At 38.9% G+C, this 24,694-nt stretch overlaps 1 pseudogene; it reads left to right on the plus strand.

Moving 5' to 3' along the window:
- Positions 1-23,725: 23,725 nt before the first annotated feature.
- LOC118853807 lies at positions 23,726-24,165 on the plus strand (annotated as a pseudogene).
- Positions 24,166-24,694: the final 529 nt, after the last annotated feature.

The raw sequence follows: 24,694 nt of genomic DNA on the forward strand, positions 1-24,694 counted from the left end.
TCCATGTGCACTCAGCATACCCTACCCCAGCACCCAGCATGCTCCCAGAAGCAAGGCTGCACATATGACCTTTGGGTTTGCAATAGAATCCAACTCCACACACTGACCTCTCCCTCCTCTTTCCAGTGTAGTTTAAGGATTCAAACTACAAATTTCAGAAACATACTGAGGCCACAATAGTATTCTATGCTACGACAGAGTTCTTCAGGAGAGTGGAGAAACAGAGGGAATGTTACAGAATGGGCTTGTAATAGGGTTCAACTCTACACCCTCACCCCTGCCTCCTCCCAGAACAGCTGAGATCCAAACTCCACATGACAGAAATTTGCCCAGGCTTGGATAGCAACAGTGTGGCAGTGGTCTGTACCATTGGACCAGAGAACTGAAGAACAGGGCTAGACCCTGGGGCAGGGGGAAGGGAGCAGTTTGTATGGCACTGTATTTCATCCTAAGAGAAAGAGCTCAGTATCTAGCAGCTTGGGATAGTCCTCTCCCCTCTGCCGCCCACCCCAAAAAAATAAGTCACTTGGAGCAGAGATCTAGGCTGGTGAACCATGAATTGCTCAGAATGGGAAGAAGCTGAGATGTTTTGAGATTCAGACCCTAGGGAAACCACCATCAGAGGAGAGGGAGTCAAAAAATGAGTGACAGAAAAAAATTAAGGTGGGTGGGGTAAGGAGGTAGACTGAAAATACCAAATACCACAGGAAGAAGAAAGCTCAAAGATCTTCACTGTAAGCAGATGAATCGACAGGGAAGACATTAACAGAAGAAAGAAATATGTCCTTCAGATCTAGTAAATGAGTTCAACTATCTCATGAGGAAATATTACAAAACAAAGGAAAATGTTTCATCACTTGATGAAAGAGTACCCAAAGAAATTAAAATTGTGGGAGCAGATTTCATGGTCTGAACAGCAGAAATAATGGGCAGAATAGGAAAACAAGTCTCACCAAAGAATCACAAGAGAGGACAACTGATTGTGAGTGCAAATATACAGAAATAGAGGACAATCTGGAAGAAAAGAAGGAAAAAGCAGTAACACTAATAGAAAATATATCCTCCATATATACAAAACATATTGATCTTGAAGACAGACTGCATAGAGACAATTTATGGATTATAGGTTTCCCAGAAGGAAACAAGTCAAAAAACCCGAACGCCATAATACAAGAAATAATATTAGAAAACTGCCAGAATTTCTGCTTACAGAAAAAGAAGTATCGACTGAAAAAATCTATAGAATGTCTCCATAAAAATCACCACCACCACCAAGGCAGCAAACTTCAAGACACATAGAGGTTAAATTTAACAATTGAGAAAAACAAATTGTGCGAGTGACCAGAAGAAAAACCTTCAACTACAAAGAAAAGGAAATTTGAATAATATAAAACTATTCTGCACCCAGTGCAGGAGGAAATGGAATAATGCATTCCAAAAAAGTAACAGAACTCAACTTGAGTTGCAGCCCGCAGTGACCTACCCTAAAAAGATGATAATCCAATAACAAAGAGGTATTCAAAGCATTCTTGTAAAGAAAACTTGGCAATTTGGAACTATGCCCAAAGGGCTATAAAAATGTGCATACCCTTTGACCCAGCAATACTATTTCTAGGGCTGTATCCCAAAGAGATCAAAAAAATGGGAAAAGAATCCACATGTACAAAAAATACTTGTAGCAGCTCTCTTTGTGGTGGCCAAGAGCTCAAAATTAAGGGGATGCCCATCAATTGGGGAATGGCTGAACAAGTTGTGGTATATGAATGTAATGGAATACTATTGTGCTATTAAGAAATGACGAATAGGTGGACTTCAGAAAAACCTGGAAAGTCGTATATGAACTGATGCTGAGTGAAGTGAGCAGAACCAGGAGAACATTGTACACAGTAACAGCCACAGTGTGTGATGACTGACTTTGATAGACTTAGCCTTTCTCAGCAATGTAAGGACCTAAAACAATTCCAAAGGACTCCTGATGGAAAATGCCATCCGCATCCAAAGAAAGCACTATGGAGTCAGAATGCAGAGTGAAGCAGACTTTTTTTTGCTTGTTTGTTTGTTTGGTTTGTTTTTTTTTCTTTCCCATGGTTCCTCACATTCATTCTAATTCTTCTATACAAAATTATTAATGTGAAAATATGTTTAATTGGAATGTTTATGTAGAGCCTATATCAGATTTCATGCTATCTTGGGGAGGGGGGAGGGAAGGAAGAGGGAGAAAATTTAAAACTTATGGAAGGGAATGTTGAAACCTAAAAATAAATGAATTATCAAAAACTAAAGAAAACTTAGCTGAAGGAAATTATTTGTTGCATGACTACCACCAGACAACAAAAATGCAGGAGAGATGAATAAATGCAGAAGTCAAGAAAAGCAACAGCAACAGAGTAACAACAGAAGAACCACTAAATTTCTTCCTAAATGTCCAGAAAAAGACAGGGGCGAAGGCGGAACTCAGGTGGAGATAATAATGGGGCTGGAGTATTATGAACTGTACTGCACAGTACTCTGCCTACAGGTGAATGGATTTTGGTGGGGAGGGAGGAGGTTTTTTGTTTTGTTTTATTTTGTTTTATGGGAATAAATTACAAAATGAGAGGGTTCATGGAAGGGTGGTATAGAGGAGGATAGAGAGGAGTGTGGGATATGCCCTCATTAAGTCAAGGGCTAGCAATGAGAGAAAGTGATTCCTGTGGTCTCTCAGGAATAGAAGAGAGAGGGAGAGGGTGAGGAGGTAGGGGCTGGGGTAGGAACATAAAAGAATGAGAAAAGAAAGAGGCCTTATTTTGGTGGTGGAATTTGGTGGCACTGATGAATGCTCCTATGGGTGAAAAGAGATATTCTATAGACTAAGATGTGGACCATGTGCTGAGTGAAAACTAGGGGATTTGCTGCTTGGAGAAACCACTCTTTCTGCCTTGGTGGTGGGGGAAGGAGGGAGAGTCAGAGTTCCTAGAGGCAACTAGCACCCAGGAAAGTGGGAAGGGCTGGATCCAGAGAGGAAATGTTGAGGTATGTAGGGGAGGAAGGTAACCAAATGGGTCAGTGGTGAGCCTGCTCAGGGCATACCCAGGGATGGGAAGGCAGGAGGGAGCTCCTGCCATGGGACAATGTCTTCTCTCTCTCCTACAGTAATTGATAATTTTCTTGGAGTGAGACCCAATGGAAATGGTGGCCGTCAGGGAACAAACTCTACATGGCAGTACCAGAAATTGCTTAGAGGGGAGAGTCCAGAATGGGCACCTTAGAAGTTTTGGTTCCATGAGGAATGTAGAGAATACAGAGGACTAGATAGTACAGGGCCCATGAATCAGAGAATGAGGGTCTAAAGTAGATAGATAGAAGGAGAGGATGGATAGTGAAGATAATGAATGAGACATCTTCTCTGGAAAGGGGTGCAGCAAATGAAGTTTTAAAAAACTAATGAACCAGTCAAATTGAAGGGGAGGAGTGGAAGGGGAATTCTACTTGCCTGAAAAAGAGGGGGGAAGTGGGAGAAGAATTAAATAACCAGATAAAACTGGAAATAAACAGGAACTAATAAGCAAGACTCAAAAGGAAAAGAGTAATAAATAGAATACAGGGGAATCAGTGTGGGAAGGAAAGAGAACTAATGGGAATAGGCCCACCTTAAAATAAATTAAGGTAAAATAACTGAATAGACGTAAGAGAAGAGGGAGAAAAATTATAACTTGAAAAAATAGAATCAAATGGAGGCAAATGTAAACATGACTCATAAAGTTGATGAGTAACTAATAACTTTCGTTTCCCACTAACTGCACTGCTTGGTTTTGACTCAGCCATCAATCATCCTGGCTCCATGCTAGATAACCTCTGCTGCTCTGCTTCTTTTCAGCTTCCTTTTGTATATTGTATCCCCCCAGACCCATCAGATCATAAGCTCCTTAATTTAGGAACTATGCCCAAAAGGCTATAGAATTGTGCATACCAACAATACTACTACTAGGTTGTATCCCAAAGAGATTTTTCAAAAAAAGAAAAGTACCTACAAGTACAAAAATATTTATAGCAGCTCTTTTTGTGGTGACAAAGAATTGGAAATAGAGAAGATGCCCATCAACTGGGGAATGGCTGAACAAGTTGTGAAAGATGGTTGTGGGGGAATGATTGTGCTCTAAGAAATGATGAGCAGGATGCTTTAGAAAAACCTGGGGAATTTTATATTAACTTATGCAAAGTGAAGTAAGTAAAATCAGAACATTGTGCCCAGTAACAGCAATATTATAAAATGATCAACTGTGAACGACTTAGCTGTTCTCAGCGATACAGTGATATAAGACCATCTGAAGGACTTATGATGAAAAATGCTATCCACTTCCAGAAAATGGAATCTGAATGAAGATTGAAGCATACTTTTTTAAAACTTTCTTTTTGTTGCAGTGTTTTTGTCTGTTTTTTCTTTCATAACATTACTAATATGGAAATATGTTTTACATGACTGTACATGCATAATCACCTATATCAAATTACTTGCCTTCTCAACGTGGGGAGGGAGGGAAGGGGAGGAGAGGGAGAGAATTTGGAACTTATTTTTTTTAATGAATGTTAAATATTTTTACATGTAATTGGAAAAAATAAAATAACACAAGTTTGTTAGTTTCTTGAGAGCAGAAAATGCCTTTTATTCTTATTTGTATTCCCAGAACAGTGTCTGGAGCATAGTAGGTGCTTGATAAATGTTTATTATATTGTATTCTTTTAACTTTAAATGTGAGATTCAACAATGAAATAAAATGAAAAAGCAATTGAATGGATAAGAAAGCAAAACCTCACAATCTTTTGCTTATAAGAAATCCAGCTTCAGATACCTACTAGCCATGTGACCCTAGGCAAGTCACTTAACCCTGTTTTCTTCAGTGTCCTCCTCAGTAAAATGAGCTGGAGAAGGAAATGGCAAACCGCTCCAGTATCTCTGCTAAGAAAACCCCAAATGGGGTCATGAAGAGTCAGATACACCTGAAAACAACTGAACAAAAAAATTTTTTTACCCCTGCCTTTGAATCTAGCACATAGTTTTGCATGTAGGTTGTGAAATTGCATGACTCATTACCAGTACCTGAAAAACTAATCCATTATAATTTATTTTGTCTGACACCAGATACCACCTTCCTTTGATTATAAACTGAGGGTAAGAGACTAATTAGTAAAGACAAATCACAATGAATGACAGAGTAAGTGCTAAATAAATGTATGATTTAATTAAGTGACTAAGTGAATGATTTAATTCATGAAAGTCTGAATAAGGAGGGTCTGAGAATAGTTCCCATTCTCCTATAACTTTTCTCTTTTTGTATATCACTTGTCCTGTTTTGTCACTAAATCTGAACGTGTGTCATTAGAATCATTCTTGTCCAGGGACAAGCTATGCCTAATAAAACTCAGTCACTACCTTGTTTCGAGCTAAATAATTTAGATATCTCAAAGCAGCTCTATTTCTAAAATGCAATAAAAATGTCCTAGGAAGCACTTTCCCATCATTTTGATGGAAAAAATCTTCCTCTTTTACTGCACAAGGAATTGGCGTGTAGACCCTGAACACTGGCTGCTGCCTTAGTGGTTTCTAAAGGGTGAGAAGCACAAGTGAGCCCTATCATCATCACATGGGCCAGGGCCTCATCTAGCCTTTTGCTCTGTCTCCAGCAGCGACCAGTGCAGCAATGTTAAATCTATCCGACATCCCAGGACTGTGCCATGGGGTGCTTTTTTCTCCTAACCTCAGCTGGTAAGGCAGCTCCGACTGTGAAACATGAGAAATGATACCCCTTTTATGACTCATCTGAGCCACTGTAACCACAGATGCTGTTCTGAATTTTCTAAATTAGGTTAACCTTGGTGATAACTTATCGAAAAATGAATTAACCTTGATCGAGCTTTCTCAACTATCCCGACCCCTTAAAGGAACCTCACCTGAGGGATGGCCTGCCATTCCAACTCACAAAAATCCTTTCTCAAATCATCATTTCTTCTTGGTATTACCACTTAGGCATTTTAAACATTTTAACTATGCATAATCATTTCCAGAAAATGTGTTACACACTTTATAATCTCTTGTATAAACTGACTAATTCTGAGAGCTTCCCTCTGGAACATGACACAAGTGAGCTGTAAATTTAATTTGCCTTCACATCTGCCATCATTATGCTGGGGTCTCCTGGGCCCAGCAACTGTCCAGGACTCATATGTTCTAACACCTCATTTTTATTTAGGCTGGTTTTAATTATTCACATTTCCCCACAAACACATCCCCTTCCAGAATTCCAGTTGGGAAGGCAATTTTTTTCTACTTAGCTACACTCCTCCAAAGCACATTTGGGCAAGGGATGCAAATGATCAGAACTAATTCATTTCAAACACAGTGGTCACTGATTCCTACTTAATATTTTACACAGGCAGCTGTCAGTTCCTGTTGAATCAGCAGGGACACTTAGGGTTTTGACTGGCAATGTACTTTGTGCATTAACACTGAAAAGGCTTGAAAATAAATGCAGATCAATTCCACAAATACTTATTAAGTGCCAACTGCATGAAAGGCACTGGGGATAATGGGTGACATATGACAGCTTTTGCTCTCAAGGAAGGAGCTGGCTGTCTGGTGGAGGAGGAAAGACAAGAAGAGGGCTGAGGAGGAATCAGTTCAGGGGAAGGTGAACGAGGGCAAAATAAAAAATTAGGGCAAGTGTGAGTCATCCAGGTTGGATGAGATGTGGAAAGCATAATGACAGTTGTATAAAATAAGTCTTGTAAAATAAAATTTGGAGCCAGAATATGGGGAGCCTTGAACGTCAGGCTAAGAAGCTGATTCAGGATATAGGCAGTAGCCACTGACAATTTTCAAGCAGAGGAATGTCAGGACCAGACCAGATTTAGAGTAAGAGGACTTGAATTCGAATTCTGATGGTGTGACTTTGTAATTTTGTAACTTGTATAACTTTGGAGAAAGCTGGTTATCTTCCCTGGGCTTCAGATTCCCCATCTATAAAAAAATGATGTTTGACCAAATAATCCTTCAGGTTCTTTTCCACCTCTAGATTTTTGGATTCTGTGATCCTCTGACTTATATGTCAGGAAGATTGTTCAGGCAGTTTCACAAAGGGTGGATTAAAGACAGGAGGGGCTCCTAGAAACCTAGAATCTCAGATAATAATAACAATAGCTAACATTTAAATAGTGCCTACTATGTGCCAGGCACCGTGCTTAGTGCTTGGGAATTATTATTGCATATGATCCTCACAAGAACCCTGGGAGATAGGTGTTATTATATAATCCAATCAACCACACTGTTAGCTATCACCTAGTCCTTAGCACAAAGTAGATACTTAATTGGTATTTATTTAATTGAATTGAGTGTGACACCCTTGCTTTAACAGTGTTTAAACTGTTGCATATTTGTTAAATGTTTGTGGGTGAACAATAGACCCCCAATTCACAAACTTGGCAAAATGAAATAAATACAGGGTGTCCCAAAAATATTAGTGCAGTTTTAAGCTTTAATAGTTTTTTTTTTAAATTAGATTGAAATTGATACAGATTTGTTGAATAACTAGAAGGGAGAGGAGAGAGAAAAGGAGAAAAATAATTTGACCTAGACACGGAGAAAGTAACAAGAAAACAAATACATATACCTCAGGGAGCCCAACAAAGAGCTAGGCCAGGAATAGATACATTTGGTGCCTAGACAGAAATTCCAAGGGATCTCAAAACTGTCTCCTAAGCTGAAAAAGACAGAATAAAACTGTATACCTGAAATGGAATAACATCAGCTCTTGCCATAAAGTAGTTTCTGCTATACTTGAATAAGATGAACTTGAGAGAGTATTGCTGCTGCATTAATCTTCTCTAAGAAGGAATATGAGAAATGTCTCTCAATTAAACCCAGTTCTCAATCCTGATTAGATCACAGGATTTAGAACAGGAGGAGACCTTAAAGAGCTTTTACTTCAAATCTCTAATTTTACAGATGAGTCAACTGAAGCCCGGAAAGGTTAAGTATTGTCTAAGGTCACATAGGTTGTGGGTCCACTCTCACTATGAACATCCTCAGGTTGGAGATTAGAGATTGGATAAACAGCATCAAGGATCTCTTGTAGAGAATCTTCCTGATAAGGTACAGGTTTGATTCAATCCACTAAACATGCATTAAGTGCCTGTCATACACATGATCCTGTGGCTGGTACCTGGGGTGGAGAAAGAAAGAAGGAAGGAAAGAAGGAAGGAAGGAAGGAAGGAAGGAAGGAAGGAAGGAAGGAAGGGAGGAAGGAAAGAGGGGGAAGGGAGGGAGAGAGGAAGGAAGGAAAAAAGATGCCAAATGAATGCTATCATAAAGTAGAGAAGCTAGAGAAAAGTATATAGCAAAACCTATAATTATAGGAAGAGTACTCAGAAATAACTTTGAAGAGCTCAGAATCTGAAGCAGGGACATAACTGGGAAATTATTATGGAGGTAGTTACCCCTAAGTTCTTCCGATAGCCTATGCAGTATATATGAAATCTGCAAGTAATGACCTCTTCTTGATGACATCTCCACAGGTGTACATGTCAGGCATCTCTCTCCTATCTACTCATCTTCCACAGGACTTGATTTGATTTTGTCAACATTACCTATTCTGAGTACATTTTTAAAGTGAGGATAAATTTGGGCATTGTGGGTGGCTTTGAAAAATCCACTTTAACCCAAAATAGTTATGTTCTAAGCAAGTTGGATAGAACTTTCTGTTACTTTCAGGAACCACATAATTTACCAAAGGAGGTTTCAGTAAGATTTTCCTAGGCATGGTCTATATCAATTTAGTACCAGACTGTGTACTCTGTTCTAGTCTGCCCTAGTATCAAAATAATTAACAGAAAGTTTGTATATGTACATATACATACATATGTGTATGTGTGTGTATATATATATATGTATATATATATGTGTGTAGTCTTATATTTATTATAAAATAGAGAGTGGGCCTCAGGCAGGAAGACCTCTGCCAAATTCTCATTGTGTGACCCTAGCTAAGTGACTTTAGCTCTCTGTGCTTCCAGAAACTCTCTAAGGCTGTAAGTTGGAGAAGGTGCCATTCTGCATTGGTAGAAGGAGTTTCCTTACCTCATAGTTCCCAATAAAATCACATTTCCAGTTTAAAAAGTCGGGGGTGGGGGGGCAGGCTGAAGTGAGCTTTAAGATCCTACAAGATTCAAGTCTTTTCCTTTCAAGGACATAAAGTTTTTTAATCTGTCATTTTACAGATGAGGTATAAGACCCTAATATTTGTGTGAGTTACTCATGGACAAACAGGTAGTTTGGCCAATGGCAGAACTTTGAAGTAGGTGTCCTGACTCCTGGTACAAAGAAATGTTGTCATTGTTATAGGGGTTTTTGGGGGGTGTAGGGGTGGGGGTTGGGATTTCTTTCCCCACTACACCAGGCTTATTCTGGTGCTATGGGTGTTTTTTAAGGGAAGAGAGTTGCACTAGTGAACCTTAAGAAAATCATATTGGAAATCAATTCCATTGAACTATGACCAATAAAACAAATGAGTTCTAATAGAAACAAAGATGATCACACAGTGGTGGTTGTCTCATAGAGACATCCTGAGTAAAGAAGTGAGAACTGTACCAAATAAGGCAGCTATGCCTGGCCTCTGAGCATTTAAAAAAATTCCATCTCTCAGTAGATCAGCACAAAATTCCCTCTTGTCATGGACCACTGAAATGATATCAGAAAAATAATAATAACAGAAATATCACCAGTCACATCCACTGACTTCATTATCTCCAGCTGTTTGTGGGCACTGTGTTCAACTCTACAAATTCCTGTGACCTTTTTATAAATAGGATTAAAATACCTCATTCACAACTGAACCAAATCCTTCCCTTCCCCTTCCTATCATCTCAGCATCTCAAATATTATTGAAGGAATGTTGTCCTTCTTCCACAGCATCCCCACCCAGGGCCCTAGAGACCTTCCTTCCCTTTTCCCTCACAATATACAGACTATATACAGATACACTTCTCAGGAGCGGTAAAGACTCCTTTTGCCTACATATTGTTGTTGTCTCAGTCATTCAAAGACTCTTCATGACCCTGTAGACCATAGCACAGCAGTGCTGTCCATGGGGTTTTCTTGGCAAAGAGCCCAGAATGGTTTGCCATTTCCTTCTCCAGTTCTGGCTAAATATATCTGAACAAAAACTGCAATATGAACTAGGCAGCTTCTTCAAGGAAAGGGGTGAAGGCATTTGCCCAGGACCTGAGCCTTTGGTAGAGAATGTCCCTCTTTCATTTGCTTTATGGTCAATAAAGGCTTGCCCATGAAGGAATAAAACTTGTTTCCCTTCCAGCAACCCCCACCCCTCCCACCCCAGCCCCAGCCCACTTGGTTCCTATGGTCACTTATTTTGTAATAAAAAGGTGTACAATTAAGCTACAATGCAATCAGCAGAAACTGGGAGGGGAAGAACTGTTCTCTGAAAGGGGCCAACGAAGGCTGTATAACACCTCATATCTTCTCACCTAAGCTCACCTAAGCTACCCTAAATGTTTTAGGGGCTTAGAGCCTGAAGGGACCTTAGCTAGGTCAGCTCTTCTCAAACCATGTTCTTTGGAAACCCAATGTTCTTCTTGATGTCACATGCATTCTATGAGAAAATATCTATGCTTTGAATTATTTTAACATCTTGTACATTGAGTTTGAAATTAATTTATATATCAAAATACTTATTTCATGTAGCAATTGTTCAGAATGAAGTAGGCTTAATTTCTTTTATGTGCCATATCCTGGTACTTCCAGCAAGTTTACTGATTCCAGAGATGGGTCAGTACGCTTCGCTGGGATGGTTGGCTGGATGGCTCCAGCTTAGATCCGGAAAACAGAGTCATCATCGATGACTTTTTTTATGGTGGTGAACATTGTATTTTGGCTTTGAAGCTGCATGAACCATGGCTCTGGCCCCACAAGGTTACATCTGGCTTGATGATATTACAAAAGGACCCACTGGAGACAGAGTATACAAAGCCGTCCTCAGTGTTTTCTGTAGCACCGCTGTGATGAGATTATCGCCAGGAAATGCCAGCTTGTTGTGGACATGCCAAATGTGTCCTCTTCTGCCTTCTCATAGTTTAACATCTCATTCTCTCAAATATAATGGTACCATATTGCTCCAAAATTCCCCCAACTTTTCTTTGTACCAAGGGTGTTCAATATCCCTAGACCTTCTGGACCAGCATTTCTGTGCTCAATATATTTTAAACCAAACTAATATGTGGTCAAATTAGTGTCCCAGAAAATTTCCAGATAATTACCGGAGCAGATCATCTTTAAGGTTCCTTCTGGTTGTAAATTTAATGATTATGTGATTCTTTCTACCCATAAACCAGTGGTTTCACTCTTTTGTGTCTGCAAATCCATATCTAGATGCAATATAGAAGAGGAGAAGATAAGGCAAAAAATGGAGGATAAACACATATATGTATACAACATACACACATAAATGCATATATGTGTATTTACATATATGTGTGTATACACACACACACACAAAGCAGGCATGAATGAAAAAATGGGAAAAAAGGGAAATCATGAGAATATAGCTAATAAAGTAAGAAAGGAGATAAACACAATAATGGAGGAAAATATAAAAATTACTTTTATTGATATGTTTCATTTTTTTCACCATCTTCATTTTTAAATGTTTCCATTCTCCTCCCATTCCAAGAGTGCCACCCATTCTAACAAATGTAAAAGAGCAAGAGAAAAAAGAAAGCAATCCAACAAAAGTAATGTATCAACCAAGTTTGACAATATATGGAAGGTTTTTTCTCCATCGTCCACCACTTTTTCAAAGGAAAGGAGAAGAAAATTTATCCCTTCTTTGGGGCCAACCTTGGTCATAATAGCTATATAGAAAGAACTCAGTTTTTATTTTGAAAGACAGTCTTAGAAGAAGAAGAAAAAAAACAACATAAGTCAGGAAACAGAGAGGTTAAAAAAATAGAATGAGACAAGAAGTACAAGCAGAAAGACTAAAAAGCAGGAGGTAGGTACAAAACAATAGAAAAGACTAAAGAGAATACAACTTATTACTTTAATCATTAAATGGCTTCCACAATCTACCCCTTCCTTCCAATGCATTGTGATTTCTGGCCATGTCCTTCTGTAGATCTTCCACAGAGTACCTACACAGCCTACTGGAGGCTCTCTTCTGGCTATTTTCATATTTTACCAATTCTGATGCAACACCTGAGCTATCTATTGGTTATCCTTTACTTTCACCATTCAAATTGCCTTTCTTCCCTTTCTAGCCATACATTCCCTCAGTGATTTTTTATAAGATTTCCTTCATTCCAGGTGTCGATAATATGCTGCAGCCTACTTATACTCATATGCGTATCTCCATTAATTGTCTTTTAGGTCGGCTAAAATTTTGATTCTCTGAGAGCATAGTGTTCCATGATTTTCAGTCATTTGGCATCACCAAGAGAATAGCAGCAATGATAACAACAATAATAATTAATATCATTGTAACTAGCATTCATGCAGCATGTTAAGGTCTACAAAGCACTTTATACATGTTACATCACTTGATCCTCACAAAAGCCACTGAGGTAGGTAGATTGTATTCCTATTTTAGAGCTGAGGAAACTGAGGCACAGAAAGAATCAAACAGCTAGTGAGTGTCTGAAGCAGGAGTTGAATACAAGTCTTACTGACTCCAGTACCTCTGTTCTATCCATGGTGCCACCTGACTGACTTTAAAGGGTGGTCTTCTTTAGCGGCGGAATTGCTGAAAGTACTAAACAAGTTTAAATATGCTACTCAACCTACTCTCCTCCTAATGCATTCTGAGCTCTCCTCATTATATACCTATAATACATACCATATCTTCACCACAATACACAATAGACTGCCGAGGAGGCAGTCCTCTTCAAAAACAAAGGACAAACACAACCTGTGAGTAATCTGAGATGCCTGAATGGGGACCCAGCCAGTTGGGTAACTCAACTTGACCTCTCCCTCTTCTCTCCAAAGGGAGGTAAATTTTGATGGCTGAAAGCTCCCCAGTTAACTCAGGGTTTACTGGCTAGATTCCTGCCTTCCTGTCTTTCTTTTCCTCCTTTGTTTCTTTCTTTCCCTTTTCTTTCTTTTTTTTCCTTTCTTTTTCTCTTTCTCTTTCTTTCTCTTTTTTCTTCCTTCCTTCCCCTCTTTCTTTCTTTTTTCTTTCTTTCCTACTTTCTCTCTTTTTTCTTCCTTCCTTCCTCTCTTTCTTTCTCTCTTTTTTCTTCCTTCCTTCCTCTCTTTCTTTCTCCCTTTTTTCTTCCTTCCTTCCTTCCTCCCTCCCTCCCTTCTTTCCTTCTTTCCTTCCTTCCTTTCTTTCTTCATCTCTTTTCTCAAAGACCAAACCTCAAACCCATTTCAATCTGGAGCTCACAGATTGGACCACAATAGGTCCCTGCCCAAGCTCCATTTAATAGCTATGTTTTGGACTCTCCTGTCTCAGAGTGAATGTCAATGGTAACTGTTTCTCTTTGGAACAGCAACCCTGAGGGTCTTCCCCTCCCAGTTTGATTTTTTTTCTCTTTTTTCTAATTAAAGAAGACATCCCTTGAATCACTTCTTAAAGAGGCCTATTCATGGAATGGGCCTTACCTCACTCAATATGAGAACCTTCAGACCTTAGCCTCAAAGGGCCAGGATCTCCTATTGCATCCTGGACCATCTCCAGTCATCCTGATGAACATCAGGCCACTGGACCCAGATGGCTCTAGAGGAAAAAATGAGGCTGGTGACCTTTCACAGCCCTCCCTCACTCAAATCAAAGTGAATTGTAAGTCATGTCATCATTTTCCTGATGTCATGGTCTTCTTCAAAAATGAAGGAGAAACACAACAACCAATAGACTGCCTATATAATTGTACCTATAAGTAATACATGTTTTTCATCTGTTTTGTTCTTCAAATGAGGATGTTTAGTCCATTATTTCAAATGAGTATAGGTTTTTCTAAAGAAGTACAAGCTAGGAATATATGTGGACACATAGCATGTATAGAAAGCATAAGCATACAGGATATGTGGCTAGAACCCATGTGGAAGAAGGACAACTCACAACATTAGTCTTCCAATTTTGTCTGTTAATATCACACTGTTCTCTGTTGCTTGCATTTCTGTATTTTCATTTCTCCACACCTTGTTGGGCCATTTGCTGACCTTCAGATATTCAGGACCATCTGTTGACTTTCCTTGTTTCTATCTGATGTAGTGTAGTGGCTAAAAAGCCACTCCATGACAAGGGTGGATTGAGCTTTCTTTAATAAATAGGAACAACAACCCACTATAACGAGCTAACTGTTTCTAAGCTAAGATTAATAGAGTACTTTGACTATCTGGTGCTAATTCAAAATCCTTTGACTATCTGATGGGGTTAGAAACTTTCTTATAACTTTTGTTAGGAACCCAGTAGGGATCATGTGGCTTCCTGAACTTATTTTAGGAACTTTGTCCAAACTGCCATATAGGAGCTCTCAAGTTTAATCCCAGAATGGCATTCAAAAGTATCTAAGGAAGAACAAAAGCAAAGCAAAGAATATAAGATCATTTCTCTCTACCTCCCTGATCCATATTCCTAATCTCTATTATGTATATCTGATACTCACAAAACCCTTTGGTTTTTGTGCTATGTTCTAGTTAGTTAAAAACCTCATTATTTCTCCTTATACATACAGTTTCTATAACTTTCAGTCAATAGTGTGAGTAAGAAGATAGAATCTGTTAGAAAATGGTTTCGTAATCCCTGTCTATTGCTATCACCTGTTTTCATCGATCATGTCCTTTATACATGCCTAGAGCAGTCTCACAAAGATTTTAAAGAGATGAGAAGGTAGAGATATGGCTCTATAGTTGCAAATGTTCTTCAGTTGACTTGGGGGGGAGCAATAATATCCTGTATTATCTTTTTCATGCTTGTGGTATTTTCTCCTCTTTGTCATAGCTTGAAAAATGAGTCCTAAAAGGTTTTTTTTTAACTGTATTGTCTTAAAAGAATCTCTTTAGTGTGTAATTTGTTTGATCCAGCTCTCTTCCAACTTCATCACAAGCACCATCACAACTGACTTACATGATACATTGGGTACTGAAGGATGGAATTTAAATGTGAAGGTTCTACTATCATTGTCAATAAGATTAGAATATCAGTAGATCTAATCCATTTTGTTTCTAGTTTCATATGCAAATGCCTTGGAATGATCTGTCTAAGCAAATCTCAAGCCAAGCTTTCTAAAATCTTATTTTCCCTTAAACCTTTTTTTGCCCTGTTTTATAACCTTCAACCCTCTGCCATAATATTTTGCCAATGAGTTTGCTCTTAAATAAGTGTTGTCTTTGCTTACTATTTTTCTTCTCTTGGCAAGGAGGTAAAATTTTTTTCTAGATAAGGAAGTTTCTGGGCTTTTGAAGTCTCCCTCCCCATTGGTAACTATTTTCCATTAATTAACATTGCTAAGAAATGATGACAGCTGGTCAACATCTTATTCATATAGGCCAGGTTGGACCTATCCTAATTGTACAGTATCTTCTTTTCTATTCTTTACATCCTTTTTTTCTAATTTTGTATTGATTTTGACCTTTGCTCTAACTAGCTGATGATCTGACTGCAGAAGGCTGTTTCAGAAATGATTGCTATACGTAGTAACCACTCATTGCCTGTCTGGTAAGACCAAGAGTCAATTTCATTTTTTTTTTTCTGGTGGAGGGTGGGGACTAGGGAAGGAAGACTATTGTTAGATGCTTATCACGTCCAGATCCTTTCATTTTGACTCTTAAAGAAGGCATTACTGAAATACAAATTTAGGGCTTTGAATAGTCTACATTTGGGCCTCTTCATTTTTTGATCTTGAACCATATTTTCCAACACAATCTTTGCTATATATCCTATTATGTTTCCACTTTCACATTAGTGCATAATGCTACATATTGCTTTAGTTTGGAGTGGATTGTCAAGTTCTCCATTTGACTTCTCTCCTTCTTTATTCTCCACAACAGATGATGAAACATAATTATCATGAAAACCAAGGGTGAGATGACCTATTAAATTATATATTTTTTGTTATCTTTAGGCTCATAATGAAATCATTTCTGCCACAAAGTTGACAAACAGTTGCCAGTCTATATTGACCAAGGGGTATTTCTCAGGAAAAGTTCCTTATACAGATTAAATCACAGTTTTGAGCCCAACGAAATTTGACTGAATAAAAAGAAAGGGGGAAGGGTAAAGAGAATACAAAGAAATATACTTTTGTGGGCATCAGAGGAATGAGAAACATGAGAGAAGAGAACTGATTGTGTTTTGTTTTGTTATCAAGTGAAGATGGTTGCCGCTGAGTCAGTGGGAGTAAAGGAGAGTATTTGGTTTTCTGGATAAGGTGAAGATATTGGCACTGAAATTATGTGTGGGTAAAATATATAGGAGAGTGAGTAAGAAAGTGGGGAAGAAACTGAAGTGATTTATCCATTCATTCAACATGTATCTTTGAGTGCCGCTTATGTGCAATAAACTATTAGATACTGAGGGATTTGGGGGGCAGGGAATGAGATCATCCATGTAGGGGACTCTCAGTATACAAACACCCATCAGGGGCAGTTCAGCAACTCATCTGCAACCTTAGAGAAGTGCCTAGAGAAATTGAGAGGTGAAGTACCTTAGCCATGCACCCAGGGTTTCTTGGCCCCAAGGCTGGTTCTGTAACCACTATGTATGCTACCTCTGTTGTAATCAGATAAAGGAGAAACAACTTCCAGATAAGGTGATTAGGATGGATGTATAAGAAGGCTTCTAAATGAACCTGGAATGCTATTGCAGTTCTACTGATAGGAGAATTGGAGGGTTATTTTATTACAATGAATAAGACCAAAAGCCCAATCTCCTGTGGGTATGCATAACCAAACCATCCCTATCTAGATAATTATCAATGTATTTGATTAGTTTTTCAAAATTTCATAATCACTCATTAATTTTCAGAATTCTGTGGGTTCTGATTTTTTAAGAATTCCTCTTTTGAAACATTTCTCCTCAGTCCAAGAAATATCCAACCAACCCATTAACATTTTAAGATGGCCTAGACTGTTCCAAGAAGATGCAGACATGTCCCACCTGTTTTTATGAATCAGTAATGTGGGGAAAAAATGATATTAGGTAAAACCAATGTTATAAGGGCAACTAGCTCCAGAAGAATAATATTATAGATGCTATAAATGGAAATCACTCAAGTGAGATTACAATGGTCATTTGCAGTTTTATGTCTGGGTTTGGTTATAATGTATCAGTAAGGCTTATTGTGAAACTACTTCATTTACAGCAACCTTTTATCACATATACCTAGAATCAGGTTCTGGTCCAAAATTGGTGCTCTGTTTATTTTTGTCTTCACGTCCCCCATCTCCTAGCACAGTGCCTGCCACATAGCAAGAACTGATAGTGGAATGAATGAATAAATGAATATTTCTTCCAGGACCTTTTTTTTATCTTTAGCCAAAACCTACCCAACTACTGCCATCTTATCTTCTATCTCCAGTCTTCCAAACTCTGTTCTTTCTTTCAAATTCCCACTTATAACTGCTAATTGGCATGGGTGACCTCTCCATTTCTCCCTCTTTCCCCTCATCTCTCGGAATAGCCCATTTACTCTGTGGAATAGCTCATTGCCTCTACCCAGGATGCATCGATTCAACATAACGGTATCCCTGCATCTGTTGTGTCTCTAGGCTGTTAACTCCACTGTGTGCAATTTAAATTCTCACATACACCATAACACCTTTATGGAGCTATATAATCTCACAATAGTAATAATACCCATTTAGAATAGAGATGATTCAGTAGTTTAAAAAAAAAAGGATGCTAAAAACCATTCATATGAATAAAGTTGCTATTCCCCAATCGAATTATCCTGGCAAATGACGTATATACCTGAAATCCCAATAGTCACTAATTATAATACATGTTGCTGCTGGTGGTCAGGTGAAAAAAAAAAGAAGAAAGAAAAGCCATTTATTTTGATTTGGGGGACTGCCTCCTTTCTCTACGATACTGTAGAGAAAACAATTCTGATAGCTCCATCACTGTCCCAACACATCATCAAAGCTGTTCAGGCTATGATAGAGTTTACTGAAATGGAAACGACTTTCATTACCAATGAAATCAGAGATGATTTCTGAATAGCACATTAGGGAGAAGGAAGGAAATATTATCAGTGTTTGCCATTCAGAATATGAAAGACAAAAAACTGCCTAGCTCATAATAGTTCTGAATCTCAGATGGTTTTTACAGTTCAAGTGCTTCCAACCCATTCTCTTCACCAAAGACCTTTTATCGATTAGAGGAGCCATTAAAAACCAATCTTTTATTAAGAGGCAGAGTGCATATGGCATGATCCCAAATAGCTATAAAAACAATTCAGATGTGAAAATATCACAAAGGAATAAGGGTGTCATGGGAACCAGGGAAGGAACACAGGCCTCAGCCTATCTAGCCCAAGGAAAACCAAAGCCCCATAGTACCATCTGTTTATAGCCCTTCCCTTCCATAAAGGCTGCTGGATTTAAGGCAGCTGTGAATGGTTGAAAGGAGATGGAAAAGAAGAAATATTCAGACCTTGCAGAAAGGCATTTTATCCCTACCTCTCTCTCCTTAAGGTACAAAAAGAAAATCCTAGAGGGAAAGATATTTACCTTTCTGTCATCAAGATAGTTGTTCTCTAGCCAGAAGGCAAGCTAATTGTGTCGAACTTCACCAGTCTGAGGCAGAGATCTTTTTTGCCACCTCTTTTCTACAACGTCTCCATAAAATATTACTCTGATACCTTATCATGGCAGGGAATTGATCCTGTATTCTCAAATCCTGTATCTATCAAACAAGTACAAATTCTGCTAGATTCTCTAGGAAGCTTGAAAGTCTTCTAATATAGTAACAACAATAGTCAGTCTCCATTCCCTGAAAGAACGAGCCATGATAAATTTGGAGAGGCTGGATGGTTGACCACTAAGCATTTAAGTGTTTGGCCACAGTGACCCATGAAACAGATCGAGACACAAAATGGCCCTCAGTCTGCTTCATCAAGGACTGTGAGTGATTTAAAAAAAAAAAAAAAAGATGGCAGAGCTCATCCAGAGAACATCTTCTGTCATTATGGAACTATAACATCTTAAGAGTTGGAAGCAGCCCTAGGAACCATAGAGTCTAATTCATACCTGAACAAAAATCCCCATATCATATACCAAACACAGCTTAAATTCCACGTACGATGAGCACCTCTGATATACCTTTGCCTCTTCTTCATAAAGCCTTGAAGCCTTCATAAAGCCATCACCTTTACTGATGAACTCCTGACCAGACAGCAGGCATCAGACTAAGACAACCTTTGGGGACTAAGTCGAAACAAATAAATAAGCCTTTCTCTCGTTTCTTTGAGGAGAATTCTAAAGACTAAGTAAGGAGGGCAAATGTTGATATTTAAAAACAAAAGGAAACTGATCAGGCAGCATTTGCAGAAATGGAAGGTACAGATTTATGCTGGATATAAGGGAAAACCACTCTGAATTATAGGGGCTATCCAACAATTAGAGTTAAGTTCTCCTTCAGGAGAGGTCATCACACCAAAGCTGAATAATCACTTGGATTGTAGAAGTGATTCTTGTCCAAGTACAGATTGGTCTATCTGGCCTCTTAAGTCTCCTCCCAATTTGATATGGTCTGTAATGATAGAGGACTTGCAGTTCAGAAGATCTGGGTTCAAATCCTGACTCAGACATTACTTGTATTAAGCTGTATAAGTCACTTAACCCATGTGCCTGTTTCCTCATCTATAAAATGAGAAGGTTGGACTTGGTAACCTCTGTGGTCCCTTTCAGATTTAAAATCTATGATCCTATGATTCTGTGACATTCTTTGAAAGAGCAATCTAAGAAAGCAGTAAAAGCAAAGTTAGCATTTAGCCCAAGAAGTGAGATGAAGGTAGAATTAACTGGAACAGAAACAGAAAAAAAGCTGGAATGGGGGAGGGGAAATCTTCATAATGTTTTTAACTTTATAAGGTATTTCCACACTTATGCTTGCAACAACTCAAAAAAAGTCATGTTTCATAAGGAAGATCTATTGGAAGGAGGCCCAGGGCAGATAACCTCATAAATTGCCCCCAGCTACAGGACTTCATCATGCCTTGCACCAGATGTCCCTCCTCCCCACTGCCCACCCCCAACCCCGCCACAAATTTTCAGTTTCTTTTTAGCTGGCAGAATGGATAGAGTGTCAGGCCTATAGTGAGGAGTCAGGAAGACCTGAGCTCAAAAGCTGCCTCAGACACACTCACTATCTGCGTGACCCTGGGCCAGTTACTTAACCTTTCTTTGTTTCAGTTTCCTCGTCTGTAAAATGGGAATAATAATAGCACCTACCTCCTAGAATTGCAGTGAGGGTAAAATGAGATAATAATTGTAAAGAGCTTAGCAGAGTGCCTGGTACATTGTAAGTGCCTGGTACATTGCCTGGTACATAACAGGTGCATAATAAATGCTTATCAACTGATTAAATGATGTAATAAAGAGATCTCTAGACTTTGAGGCTAGAAAATCTTGGTTCAAATCGCATCTCATATTCTTATCAGCTTTCTAATTCTGGGCAAGTCAATTAACCTCTTTGACCCTTTGTTTCCTTCTCTGTGAAGTGGATTATAGGGTTGCTGTGAAGGTCAAATGAAAAAAAATATGTAAAATTATTTGAAAACCTTGAGGTACTATATACATTTGAGCTTCCATTTAACTCCATCCCACTATATCACAAATGAAAAATGGAGTGCTTTGTTAACTGGCCAAAGGTCAACAAAAGCCAGGGCCAGAACCCAAGTTTCCTGGCTTGTCTTATTCCTTTTAACTTTTGTTGTTGTTGGTATTCAGACATTTCAGTTGTGTCCAACTCTTCATGACCCCATTAGGAGTCCTCTTAACAGAGATATTGGAGGGCTTTGCCATTTCCTTTCCAGCTCATTTTAAAGATGAAAAAAACTGAGACAAACAGGATTAAGTGACTTGCCCAGGGTCACACAGCCAGTAAGTGTCTGAGGCTGGATTTGAACTCAGGAAGATGAGTCTTCCTGACTCTAGGCCTAGCACTGTATCTACTCTGCCACCTAGCTACCATTTTTTTTTTACTAGAGAGAGCTATAATAATAATAATAGTATAATATATTAATAATAGTATATATAGTATAATATTATGAGCACATTTTAAGAGTCAGTTTAAAGTGTGTGAGGGGAACAGACACCAGGGGTGATGAGGTAGAGACTGTGATAACAGGAAGTTTGGTTTTAAGTGGATAGATGGACAGTCTTGGAAAAAGAAAAAGCATTCTGGAAAAGAGAAAGTAAGAAGGAAAGGTGAGAATGAGTTGAGAAAATTTGGGCTAATTCCATTATCCAAGACCATACAGCCACATCCAACCTCTTAGGATATTATGAAATAGCAAAGAATAACTTAATAGTAGGGAAACTGTAGTTTAGAATGAGTGGTAAAAAAAAAAAGAATAGAGGTTAAAGGTCAGGAGAATTGAAGAAGCAGCAGGTGATAGGAAAGAATTCAAAACAGAAATTATGAAGAAACCTGTGCAACACAGCTGTGGAGAAACAACCTACCTGATAAATGCCACGTCCAAAAGAAGCTGTCTAGGAGGAATCAGAGCAAAGGAAACTCCGTTAATGTTTGTGTCATCAGAGAGAAAACCCTTCATTTTTATTTTATAATAGTTTTGATCTAAAGGCCATAACTATCTCACTTACTGTTTTACTCAGTGACTCCCTCCCTTACTCCCCAGAGATGTGGTGAGAAGGATGATTTTAGAGAAAAAACACATAAATACTATTTAAATTTTACATTCAGTTTGAGTTATGTATTAAGTAGCCAGTGTCTATATTATTCATGTTATGTGTCTGTGGTTGGAAAACAAGACAGTAACGAATACGGTGACATTCAGAAAATAAAGAGATCTTTGTAGCCATTAACCGCACATGGGTTTGTTCACTGCCCTACTCAAAGGGGGAGAAAACAGAACCAAGAGTTCAGGATTAGAAATGTTCCATTGAGTGGTTGCACCTGCACCCTTTGGTGATAGCAAGAGCTCTCTTTACATTTTCAAACACCACATCTCTAAATACCCTCTGCATCCAAATTAGACATGAACCCATTGGCTCACGTGACAATTCTCCATTTTAGACATCCTTTTTTTCTTCATCCATTCTTTGTGTTTTACTTTTCCTCTTCCTTGACCCTTTAAGAGATGTTCTAACCCAAATCATCTTTTTGGATTGGCCGGGTCTAGCTCATCTATAAAAGTGAGTGAATAGTCAGGAATATAATATAGAATCACTAATTTGGTCAAGAGGTGACAGAGGAGAGTAGTGACAGGATGTATCTATATGTAAAATTAGTTTAAATGCTTTAAACACAAATACAGAGAGGACAGAGAGAGCATTCTGAACTGAGCTTCTCTAAAAAGTAAGCCAATTAACTATTAAAATAAGCATCCCTGGATGAATTGAAATGAATTTTTTTGGCAGATGTAAAAAAATGCATAGGTAAGATATGAACAATCTTAAATTTTTAGGTGAATTCAGATTTTTTTAGACTACTGATACATCAAGAGGCAGAATATTGTAGCAGATAGAGAGCCAACCTCCAAATCATGAAAACACACGTTCAAATCTTGGTCCTGATATATACTGGCTATGTGACCTTGAGTTGGTCATTTAATCATGGTGCAACTCTAAAAATAAAAGTTGGGGAGAAAATGCCTGTCTGCTTTGGGAGACGTAAGTACTTCCCTCAGAGTTCACAATGCCAATGTAATCAGAAGTCCAATAAAAAAAATCAATGTGTCAGGCATTTATAATTGGCAAATTAAAGTCTTCAATACAATTCAGGGATAGCATAGAGGTAATTCAAAAAAGATGCCATTACCAATTTGCTAACAAGGCATATTTATCTGAATTATATAAAGTTAGAGAAAAAAGATCAAATTGGGAATTAGGAACCTCACATCTCATCTAATGCCTTCATTTTATAGATGAGTATAATGACTTCTAGAGAAGTGGAGGCACTTGTCCAAAGGCATATATCTAGCTGGTTTTCTAACTATTTCTCCTCTATGTGACCTCATCACATCACATGATGGTGGAGAAAATCCACACTTCAGCAAGAATGGGGAACCTTCGACCTCGAGGCCTCATGTGGCCCTCTAGGTCCTCAAGTGAGGCCCTTTGACAGAATTCAAACTTCACAGAAGAAGGTTCCCCAGCCCAGATCCAGAACAACCATATTCTTAGGCTGTTGTTGTCCACGTAGTAAGACTGGGTATGCGAGGTGCCTCAAAGGCCTGCTTCCCTTAATGTATCTCATACTGGATTTTGATGGCATTACTTGATTAATTCCTTTGTGTAAAAGTATTTTCCACCAAAAGCCCCTGTCAAAACACAAATGTATTACACAATGGAGGGAACCCTCAGCAAAGAACTATACCCTTAGGAATTGAACTCAGGACAGGGAACTCTGAGGAATAGGTTTATAATAGTAGGTTCTTTTCTCCAGAAGAATAGGTCTGGGCAGGGCAATAGGAAGCAATAGAAAAGTACTGTCCAAGCAGTCAGCAGTCAGTGGCTTGGTCAGTCCCGTCGACCTTGCCAGCTATCACCATGCTGGCTGCTGCTCTCCGTGGCTCCGCCTCAGTTCGGGTCCTGCTGCTGAAGTCGGAGGCTGCAGCCCCCTCCACCTGGTCGTCCTCCTCCTCTCCCGCCGCCTATCCAGTCAGTTGGCTGCCATTCCCATGGGTCCCATGAGACAGATGAGGCGTTTGATGCTCACTGGGTGACATACTTCAGCAAACCAGATCTTGATGCCTGGGAATTACGAAAAAGAATGAATACATTGGTTGGCTACGCCCTGGTTCCAGAACCCAAAATCATTGATGCTGCTTTAAGGGCATGCAGAAGCCTAGATTTTGCTAGTGAAGTTTGCGTTGTAGAGGTTGTAAAGGACAAAGGAAATCTATCCATATATTATCCAGAAACTTAGACCAACCTCAGATGAATCGGGAATCTCTACTCCAGAGGAATTGGGCCTGGACAAAGCATAAACTCTTGTGGATGGGCTTCCTAAGAATTTATTGGTACTGCTACTTGACTATACACATTTACCTGGAGATGCTGATGATAAAATATTATTTGAACATGTTTTTCCTTATCGAGTCCCAGTCTGCATAATATTTACTTGGACCTTAATAAATGGGAAACAGTTGGAACTTAATTTAAGCAGTTGCCACCTGTGTTTACATTAAAAAATTTGTCACTGTTGTTAAAAAAAAAAAAGTACTGTCCACCTGGCTAAGGGATGCTAAAAGTGTCCAGGGAAAAGGGAGGCATGAATGATTTCACAGCAGACTCCACTGTCCATAGGCCTCCTTAACAGTCCCATGCCACCAAATGCACACATAGTCTCCTCTCTGGACTCCAATTTCCAGAGCCCCTTTATAGCCCTGCCTCTTTGCTTCTTGTTCCAAAAGAACCAGCTTCTGCACCTGCCACCCATCAGTGCCACCTGCCTGCTCCCCAGGCTTCCCACCTGGTCAATAGCTAGTTTGGTAAGGGCAACACAATGATTGCATG

The sequence above is a fragment of the Trichosurus vulpecula genome, chromosome 1, assembly GCF_011100635.1.
Source record: "Trichosurus vulpecula isolate mTriVul1 chromosome 1, mTriVul1.pri, whole genome shotgun sequence".
Classification (NCBI taxonomy): Eukaryota; Metazoa; Chordata; class Mammalia; order Diprotodontia; family Phalangeridae; genus Trichosurus; species Trichosurus vulpecula.